This window comes from Herpailurus yagouaroundi, unplaced genomic scaffold (assembly GCF_014898765.1).
Source record: "Herpailurus yagouaroundi ecotype Mexico unplaced genomic scaffold, PumYag 183, whole genome shotgun sequence".
In the NCBI taxonomy this organism is placed as follows: Eukaryota; Metazoa; Chordata; class Mammalia; order Carnivora; family Felidae; genus Herpailurus; species Herpailurus yagouaroundi.
In genome coordinates this window covers 13,204,314-13,213,219 of record NW_024412414.1, presented here as the reverse complement: position 1 = coordinate 13,213,219, position 8,906 = coordinate 13,204,314, and the positions used below count along the sequence as shown (strand labels likewise).

General features: G+C 38.3%; 1 pseudogene; it reads right to left on the bottom strand.

Annotated features, from left to right (window-relative positions):
• The window catches only part of LOC121041373 (atlastin-1-like), a 160,838-nt pseudogene extending 152,444 nt beyond the window's left edge, over positions 1–8,394 (bottom strand).
• Positions 8,395–8,906: the final 512 nt, after the last annotated feature.

Below are 8,906 nucleotides of genomic sequence, written 5' to 3'. Positions count from 1 at the left end.
GAAGGAAGGAAGGAAGGAAGGAAGGAAGGAAGGAAGGAAGGAAGGAAGGAAGGAAGGGGAAAGAAGGAAGGGAAGGAAGGAAGGAAGGAAGGAGAGAGTGAGAAAGAGGGAGAAATAGAGAAAGGAGAGAGGGAGGGAAGGAGTGAGGGATGGAGGAAGAGAGGGAGGGAGAGGGGAAGGAAGGGAGGGAGGGACAGAAGGTGGAAGGGGGGGGAGGGAAGAAGAAACACAGAATCCAGTTTGCTCTACTTGTGTGAGTACGATCATGTGGTCCAATTATTTTGTTCAGGGATTTGGGAAATCTGATTGGCCAGTCTGGATAACCTTGGTAATAGCAAGCATTTTTGATTGACAGCCCAGCCAGAAACTCATGAAGTGAAGAAGGTACATTTATAAAACAAGACTTAGAGAAAACAGAACAACACATACTCCCAGTAATACCCTACCAAGTGCACTAAGTTGAAGCTTTTTATTCCTCTTGTAATATAACTTCACCCATGGTTCTTAAGTTACCCTACCTTATGGTATCAGTGTTAGATTACTTATCTAATCCTCTTTTGTACATCATCAACTCTTTGAATATTCTCCTCATCTTATGTATCTTTGCAACTATCACAGTTCTGAAAATATGGGTCCTTTTTGTACATTGGTTGGATTGAATTATAAACCACTAGAGAATTATTTAAGAAGATTAAAAGATGATCCTTGGCCTATCACAGGAGGCTCTGTTGACCTAATCCATGATCACCTTATTATTACCACTCCTAGTCCAGAAATGGTTGGGAATCTGGTGCTGCTTAGTCATTGGTAGAGGCAGACACAAGTGGTGGAAATATACCATATAAGCATGTGCTAGATTGTTTACTGGTCAAGTATATCTCCCATTCCTGCAGGCAGGCTCTTATATGGTGTGACTTTATAGAACCTCCATTAAGAGGAATTTTCTACCCTTCTGAGTCTGGGCTGCACTTGTGATTCACTTGAACAAGAAATGTACCAGAAGCAACAGTGTGTGAGCTTCAGAGTCTGGATCTCCAGTGGCTCTGTAGATTCTGTCTTTGAGGTCCTACGTGGTTGCTGTGACACTGCCATGCTGTGGAGCAAAGGACCACATAGAGAGGTCCAGCTGTCCAGCTATCCCAGTAGTTCCAGTTGAGTACGGGCAACCCACCTGCTGAATGCTACATCATCAGTAAACAGAAGAACAACTCCGCCAACTCACAGAATCATGAGAATAGAGATCTGATATAGAGCAAGATTAAGCTCACTTTCCCAGGTGAGCACAGAGGAGTACTCTCTAAAACATTCTAGTTACTAATGTCACTATATGTTGTGGAAATAAATCCAAATTAGGACAAGCAAAGTCTCTTTATTCAGAGCTTGTGATATAGCAAGGGAGTCAGCTACCATCACTTGCATTTAGCTGAGTCTCAAAGGCAGGCAAAGAAGTGGAAAAGATTTCAATACTGGGAAAAAGGGAAGGCTTCTGGTGTGGCCCGAATGGAGGCTTTTGGCACTGGAATCTGTAGTCAGGCTAACTAGAAGCAGAGCATCCTATGTTAGTGGTTAGGGGTGCCTGTTTGGCTTAGTTTGGTTCTGCTGGAAATGGGGTAAAAAATTAAGGAAGCTGTCAATCATTAAAAATTTGCCGACCTTTTGAGCCAGTTGTTAAAGGGGTTATTTCCTGGTGTCCTGGGCAGTTACTATAGTTGGTAGATGGTTACTATGTTGGGCTAGTAACAACAGACTATGGGTCAGAATCATGTTTATATAAATGGTCTCCTTATTGTCTATTTGAATATTCAGTTTCTTAACAGTTTACTTTTTTATAAAGAAGATATTTCCCCAGATTGTTTAGAACATGGAGCCCAGGCTGGGTTTACCAAAATAAACTAAATTGTAGAAGAAGCACTCTGTAAAGTGTCCATTAAGAGGAAAAGATTTGGGTCAGCGGAGCTTGGGGTTTGAGTCCTGAGGGCAAAGGGATCCTGACATTTCATGGCCAAGCAGAAAAGGCAAACCCTCTAAGTTGAATAGTATATAGAGTTGGCAGGGCAAGATGAAAAATTATTTCTGTCCATGTTATAAAAGCTGTCAATACTCCAAGGCAGTGCCTCTAAGAGGCCTCTTTCTAAATGTAGACACCTGACATAAGACTAAAGCATTAACTCATTAACTTCCATTTTCATAAACCAGCTTATTAATTTCTTAATGAAGGGATTTTGATGAGGGACTGAAAGTTATAACAAGTTTTGATTAGTACAACTGAAATGAAAAAATGAAACACTTCTCTCAATTCACTCACCAAAACCTTCCGGAGCACCTACCATGTATACATCACTATTTATGAGTGAGAAGGTGAAATGGATAAGATAAGATCCTTATCTTCTTCTCAAGGAAATGGTAGTCTGGCAGCCCCAGGGACCCTAAAGCATGCATATAAAACCCTAGGATATGTTGTAAAAAGTGCTAAGTGTGGTAACAGGCAATAAGCCATGGAGATAGGAAAGATAGAGTTTCTCTTCTCAGACAAAATGATGGGAAATTAGGTCATAGAGGATATACTGGTAAAAATGAAGCTTGAAGGATAATATCTATGCTCTTGAAAAATTAAGTTCTAGGCACGCCTGGGTGCCTTGTTCGGTTAAGTGTCTGATTCTTGGTATCAGCTCAGGTCATGATCTCATGGTTCATGAGGTTGAGCCCTGCATTAGGCTCTGCACTGACAGTGGTCAGCCTGTTTGGTTTTCTCTTTCTCTCTCTCTCTCTCTCTTTCTCTCTCTCTCTCTCTCTCTTTCTCTCTCTCTCTCTGCTCCCTGCCCTGTGTAAAATAAAAATTAAAAAAAAAAATTAAAAACAAGTTCTAGGCAAGTTCAGGAGCAAGAAAGGGCCTTTGGGATCCCCAAAACAAATTAGTGAAGTTGCACAATAAAGAGTATTTGTCTGAAGTGTAGAGTTTGATTAAAGAACCAAAAAAGAGAAAAAAATAAGTGAGGAAGGAAATTTAAGGAGAAAAAAAATAAATCAGCATCACCCAGGAAAACCTTAAATGCTTAGATAAGAAGTTTAACATTTATTCTACAGGAAAAGGTCCATGAAACTTTCAAGCAGTTGAATGACCTATTCAGAGAATTGCTTTAAAAATGAGTCTTTGAGCAGTGGCTTTTACAATACAGAAGACCGAGTTTATATACAAGAGCACCAGATAGGGAAACCACTGGCAGGGTCTAATTGGAGCATCAGAAAGTGAGGGGACATAATAGATGGCCCCACATTTGTAAGTATCTAATGGGGGTTGAGAACTGAATAAAAGGAAATGACTAATATAGCATTAAAACATTAAAAGGTTGCCGGTTGCTAACCCTATATAAACAGGCCAAGTTAATCACTATGGAATTTCGAATGCCAGCTGTACCCTGTGAGATTGTGAAAGGTCTCAAATTATTTTGAGATCAAAAATAAATTTTGAACGGACTTATGGACATCTGAGTCATTATCATACCTGGATTTTTTTTTCTCATTGTTGCTGTTTCTTTGAACAGCTTCCTATAACCCCAATGTTCTTTCACTTTCTCAATGTATTTATGAAATGGTAATAATGATTTTGGCCACCCTTATGTGGATATAGAGAAGAAACAAATTGAATTCATTTCTGCAATGCACATTGAGAATTTCAGAGGTTTTCTTTTATTTCAAGAAAAATAGAAGCTTCCAAAATACTCATAACAGCTAAGGTTGGGCACTGAAATTGCCTTCTGTTCTATGGAGACTGCATAATATGAGCTGGAAAAAAAAAATGATCCTGAAACAGGAGGTTTCATATCAACAACAGAAAAAAAAAATCTAGAACATAAATTGTAGTTTTCTTTCAGAATATATAACAGCTCACTTGTAGTGCTCCTGTCTCTTGCTGAACAGGGCCAATGGAAAACATTTCTCGATTCAGCATTTTGTTTGATCCCTTACTACACAGTGATTGATCATAGCAATTTCTTTCACATAAACAGAATCCTCCAGATAAGCTTGTTGGAGACACTCAGGGCTATGAATACACCACAGACCCAAAACTAATATTTTGCTTGTAGTGTTTAAACTCAGTGCCAATAGGGCTCAAACTACTTGTATCTTAAAAGCAAAACTCTTTTAAGCATCATGATTTAATCAGGTTCTGGGAAAAGGGCATTGCCTAAACATGTTTCTCCTGTAGTGAGGTATCTGTCTTTTATGAGAGCCCCAACATACAAGCAACAAAACGTATGGTGTAACGCGGGCAGCATCTTTAATCATTAGGAAACGATCCAACAACTGCCCAGCTATCTCATTTTGGAGAGCAGAGAGCTGTATCCGAAAGGAAGAGAAATGGAGGACAGCATTTCCTGTGATCCTGAACATTTTCTCATATTGATGATGGTCATTTCTGCCACTGGAGTAGCTGGAGTCGTAATTTGAGAGGAGTGTCATTTTCTGCAGATACAAGCCTTGTGTAATCCTCCCATTTAAATGACATGATCCTGCAAGCTGATGATTTCATGGCCCACAATTTGTCACTTCTCCACTGCCTAAGAGTGAAATGGTAGTTAAACGACCATCAGTACCCTCATTGTATTATGCCTGCATGTTCGCTTACTTTGAACAAATTTTTAGTTTGTTTATTATGTTTTAATATGCCACCAAAGGGAAAGGTGATCATGATTTTTTCAAAAAAAGCAAAGAGATCATCAAATGAAAAGGTGGCTTAATTGGATGGCTTACAGAAATCTATAAAACTGTCCCCCACCAATGGCATAAAGTCTGTAGGGGAAATAGTCTATTTACATTTTAAAAGTCTTTTGAGTTCAACTGATGGGCTTCTTTTACTTATTACAGCTCAGTTTTTATTTTTCACCAAGATTCAGATGATTATAGTAGTATAAATACCTACAAATATGTTTTTAAGAATGTATTTTGTGTTTTTGACATGGATACATAATTTTGTTGAGGTACAGAGCACGCGGACATTAGCTCTTGACTCAGGTGTTGGAAGTCATGCCTGGTAAGATACCACCTTTTCTGTTTTGTGATGTGAAAGTAGTTTTGGATAAAGGGTTTTAGGGTTTTAAAATATCAGGGTTTTTTTTGACAACAATAGGTTTTCGATATAAAAATACATTAGTGAAATCTTGGGACCTATGAATTGAATGACATTTTCAAGATGCAGCAATGACATATATCAGGGCATGGATGACTGGAGTCTCCTTGAGTGAATGTTGCTTTTAGTGGGACCCTCCAGTGTATACAGGACTAATGGGTAGTGGCCTTGGAAGATAGACTTACTCTGATGTGTCTTCTTTGAAACTTTTCTCTTGGTATCAGGACTACTATATCTTTAGGGTGATCATAACATTTGTCATCCAAACTGAAAGTCTTTTGAGAATGAAAGGGGGGATATTGAGGTACTAGGGCTATTCTTGGCAAACAGGGATGCATGATCACCCTAAATATCTGGACTCTGGACTATTAGGTTGTGTGCTATGAAAATCCCACTTCCACCATATCCCAGTGTGTGTATGTGGAAATTATGTAATTGGTAGAAATAATGTTTGCGTATATGGCATGGGTGGGGACAGTGGGGGTATGAAGAAAAGAGAAGGTAACATGCAAAAGCCTTTGTATAAAAATGCTCTCTAGATTTTATCACCCATGAAGACAACATATTAGTGACTTACTGAAACTGAATAAATTAACCACCCCTGGTAGGGAACCCTCCCTGTGCACCCCCAGTTGTTGGCTTTGTGAACCATTTTCATAGAATATTTATGAATTTCTTTCTAAATTATAAGAGTTGAAATGAAGCACGTGTTTGACTTTGGCCCACCCAACTACTGGGATTGTTGGTGATGTTTTGACAAAAGATTTTTATGTGTTCTCCCTGCCAAGTGGTTGTACCTCTGGATCCAGTTCACATGCTAATTAAGTAATTTGAGTATCTTGTTCCCTTAAGAGGGACAGCAGACCTGTAATTGAGCTGATAAAGCAGGATTAATATTATGCCCTCAAGTAAGAATTAGAGTTGATGGGTTCTAAGTAAGCTCTGGTTGGCTCTGGGACTGGAGAGAGCTAACTTTGTTCTGTGGGTTCCACTTCTGAGGGAGATGATTACTGGCTATCTGTGGCCCCAATTTACCCAAAACTCCCTGTGTAAAATAAAAGAATCCATAAGCAAAATGAGCCCGAACAAGCACCCCTGGCCTTATTCAAGCCATCAATTTTGTGCTTATTTTTTGTGTGTAATTAGAGCTATTTTTTCTTCTGTTGAAGAAGTTTATACTATTAAAAACTCTGAATTCATTGTCATGGTTTAAGCTATGAAAGGTTAATGAACTACTCATGGAGAACGGACATTTTCATAATGTTCCTATGTCCTTAAAACAGTTAAAGCTTTATATGGGATATACTCATTTTTCCTCTCCACCCCTCCCCCACTCCTTTTTTTCCCCACCCTTTTGGACAAGAACTGTTGTACTTGCTTCTTTCTATCTTTTCTCCTCTTATTCCTCCCTTCACTCTACAAACAATTGTATAGAATTTACTATATCCCACGCACTCTTCTTGGCACTTGGGATATACTAGGGAATAAAACCAATGTAAATCTTTGTCCTTGAGTTGCTGACATTCTAGAGGAAGGAGAAAGAATATAACTAGAATAAGTAGTCCAGGTTAGGACATAAGTGTGGTAGAAAAACAAATGGAACAGATTGGGAATTTTGTAATTACTGAGTCAGAGGAATACAGATACCAATTTTAAATGAGATAAGCCTCATCAAAAAAGTGACATTTGAGCTACATGGTAGTGTATAAACCCAACTGAGAGTTATTATTTTTATTTTTCAGTCATCTGTATTATTTCACATGAACTGTAGATTAAACTCCATAGTACTTTTGAGTGCTTGAAATAATAAAATAAGAAAACAAAAAGTCTAATACTAGATGTTCTGATAATGACTTTCACTTAACCATCATGACACCTATGTAGTGGCATTGCTGTTATCTTTCCTTAAGGAAACTAAGAGCAACAAGAATCAATTTGTGCTGGGTCACGCAACCAGTAAGTGATGATGCTGGCATTTATATCCAGGTAGTCTGTTTCTAGACAGGTCATGTTACCTGGAATTCTTCCATACCCAGGAAAATGTTGCCATTCTTCCTGACATACCCTTAACAGTCCAAATAAGGATTTTGCACTGTGAATGCTGACTGAGAAGGTAGAAGATACTCATTAACTTTCCAACAGAAATGTAGGTATTCATATTTGGTGAAATGAAAGTTAGGCATAATAAATAAAAAACGTAGGAGACTCCCTCTTTCCACTACAATTGGTTTGTGGTGATTAGGTGCTTCTTGCCCACTCTTAAGAGAAAAAGCACACATACTTAATGTGAAGGGGTGTCTTAAGTATGTCTATCAAAGGAAGAAAACATCTTGAATGGTAAAGACTGTAAATAAATATAATTTAATCTGTTATTCATGATTCGTATTAGCAATAACTACTTCAAAATTAATGTCAGCTAATGTTAAGATCAGTGGATGACGTCTCTTCAGCTTTGCTGCAGGCGATTCTCATAGAGACTTCTTAATGCCTTTATGGCTGATTTCCTGAAGCTTATTTTTTGGTCTTTCCTGATGAAATATTAAGCTCTTTTTAAAAAGAGGCTTAGTTGAAAAGAGGAAAAGCAAACCCTTGTACAACCCATCACATAGTTTTCTGTTTTTGTTTTTGTTTTTGTTTTTAAGAAAAGCTGAAGCATTTATAAAAATGGGAAAGACCACAGAGGCTTTGGTAACCCTGAGGATATGTGGCCATATTTTTCATCTTGAACTTGACCTCTTTTCCTGTTCAGTGCACTCTAAGTAAAGGATGTTAATATCATCTACAGAATGTGTTTTATTGCTTCAAATATCGAGAAGACTCTTAACCTTCTACTTATAAAATCTCAGAAGACAGGAAATAATTGGAGAATTTAGCACTCAACAATATTAAGCTCTAATTTGAATACTCATCCTTTTCTGATATTAGGGGTTATTTCAAAATTAAAGATAAGATGTTTTAAAAAGAAAGAGAGAAGTATCTTGTGCTGTGGTTATTCTTTCTTCCTTTCTCTGAAAGTTGCCACTGTTTCTTAAGGAACAATACAGAAGCATCTTCTTTATGTTTTCTTTGCTTTTGGTAGCGCTGTTTGTATTTTTAGTCAACATTTGAATAGTTACCATGAAATGGTGTTCACTGAGATTTTTAATCACTCAAAAGATATCTCAACTTTCTTCTTCTCCTCCAAAGTCGTCAGGCCTTTCTTCATCCTCTTCTGTCATCACTGTGTCTGAGAAAGAAATGCCCGTCCTCACCGCCAAGGCCAGCATGTTTTGCCCTAGCAGTATGTGCTCTGGTTTCCTCTGAGATATCGCTCCCTCTAGTAACTGGTTCCTTACTTGAATATTTCATCTTTCACTCTCTAATGGCTCAAATTAGCTGTCAGATATGTTCAACCTCCCTAATCCCCAACACACAGTTCTTCTATATGTTTAAACCTGAGGACTCTGTCTGTCCTGTTCTCTACTCTCTCCTACTCTCCTCTTCTCTTTTGGCCTTGTCTTTTCTTCCTTTCTCTATTCCCTGTCTCCACATTCCTTCTCTTCTCTTCATTTCATGGCCAAACTTCTTGAAAGAGTAAACTGCCTCTGCTTTCTTAACACCCTGGCTTGTGAAAAGTCCGTGAACCAGAAGGTAAAGATACTGGGATTCCTTTCTTAGTTCTGTCTTCTGGTGTGTGACCTTTGGCCCTCATCTCTCTAGTTTCTAGAGATGCCACATCTCTCTAGTTTCTAGTGAGTTTTACACAAAACAATTATGTGGTCATCGCACACATGGCAGT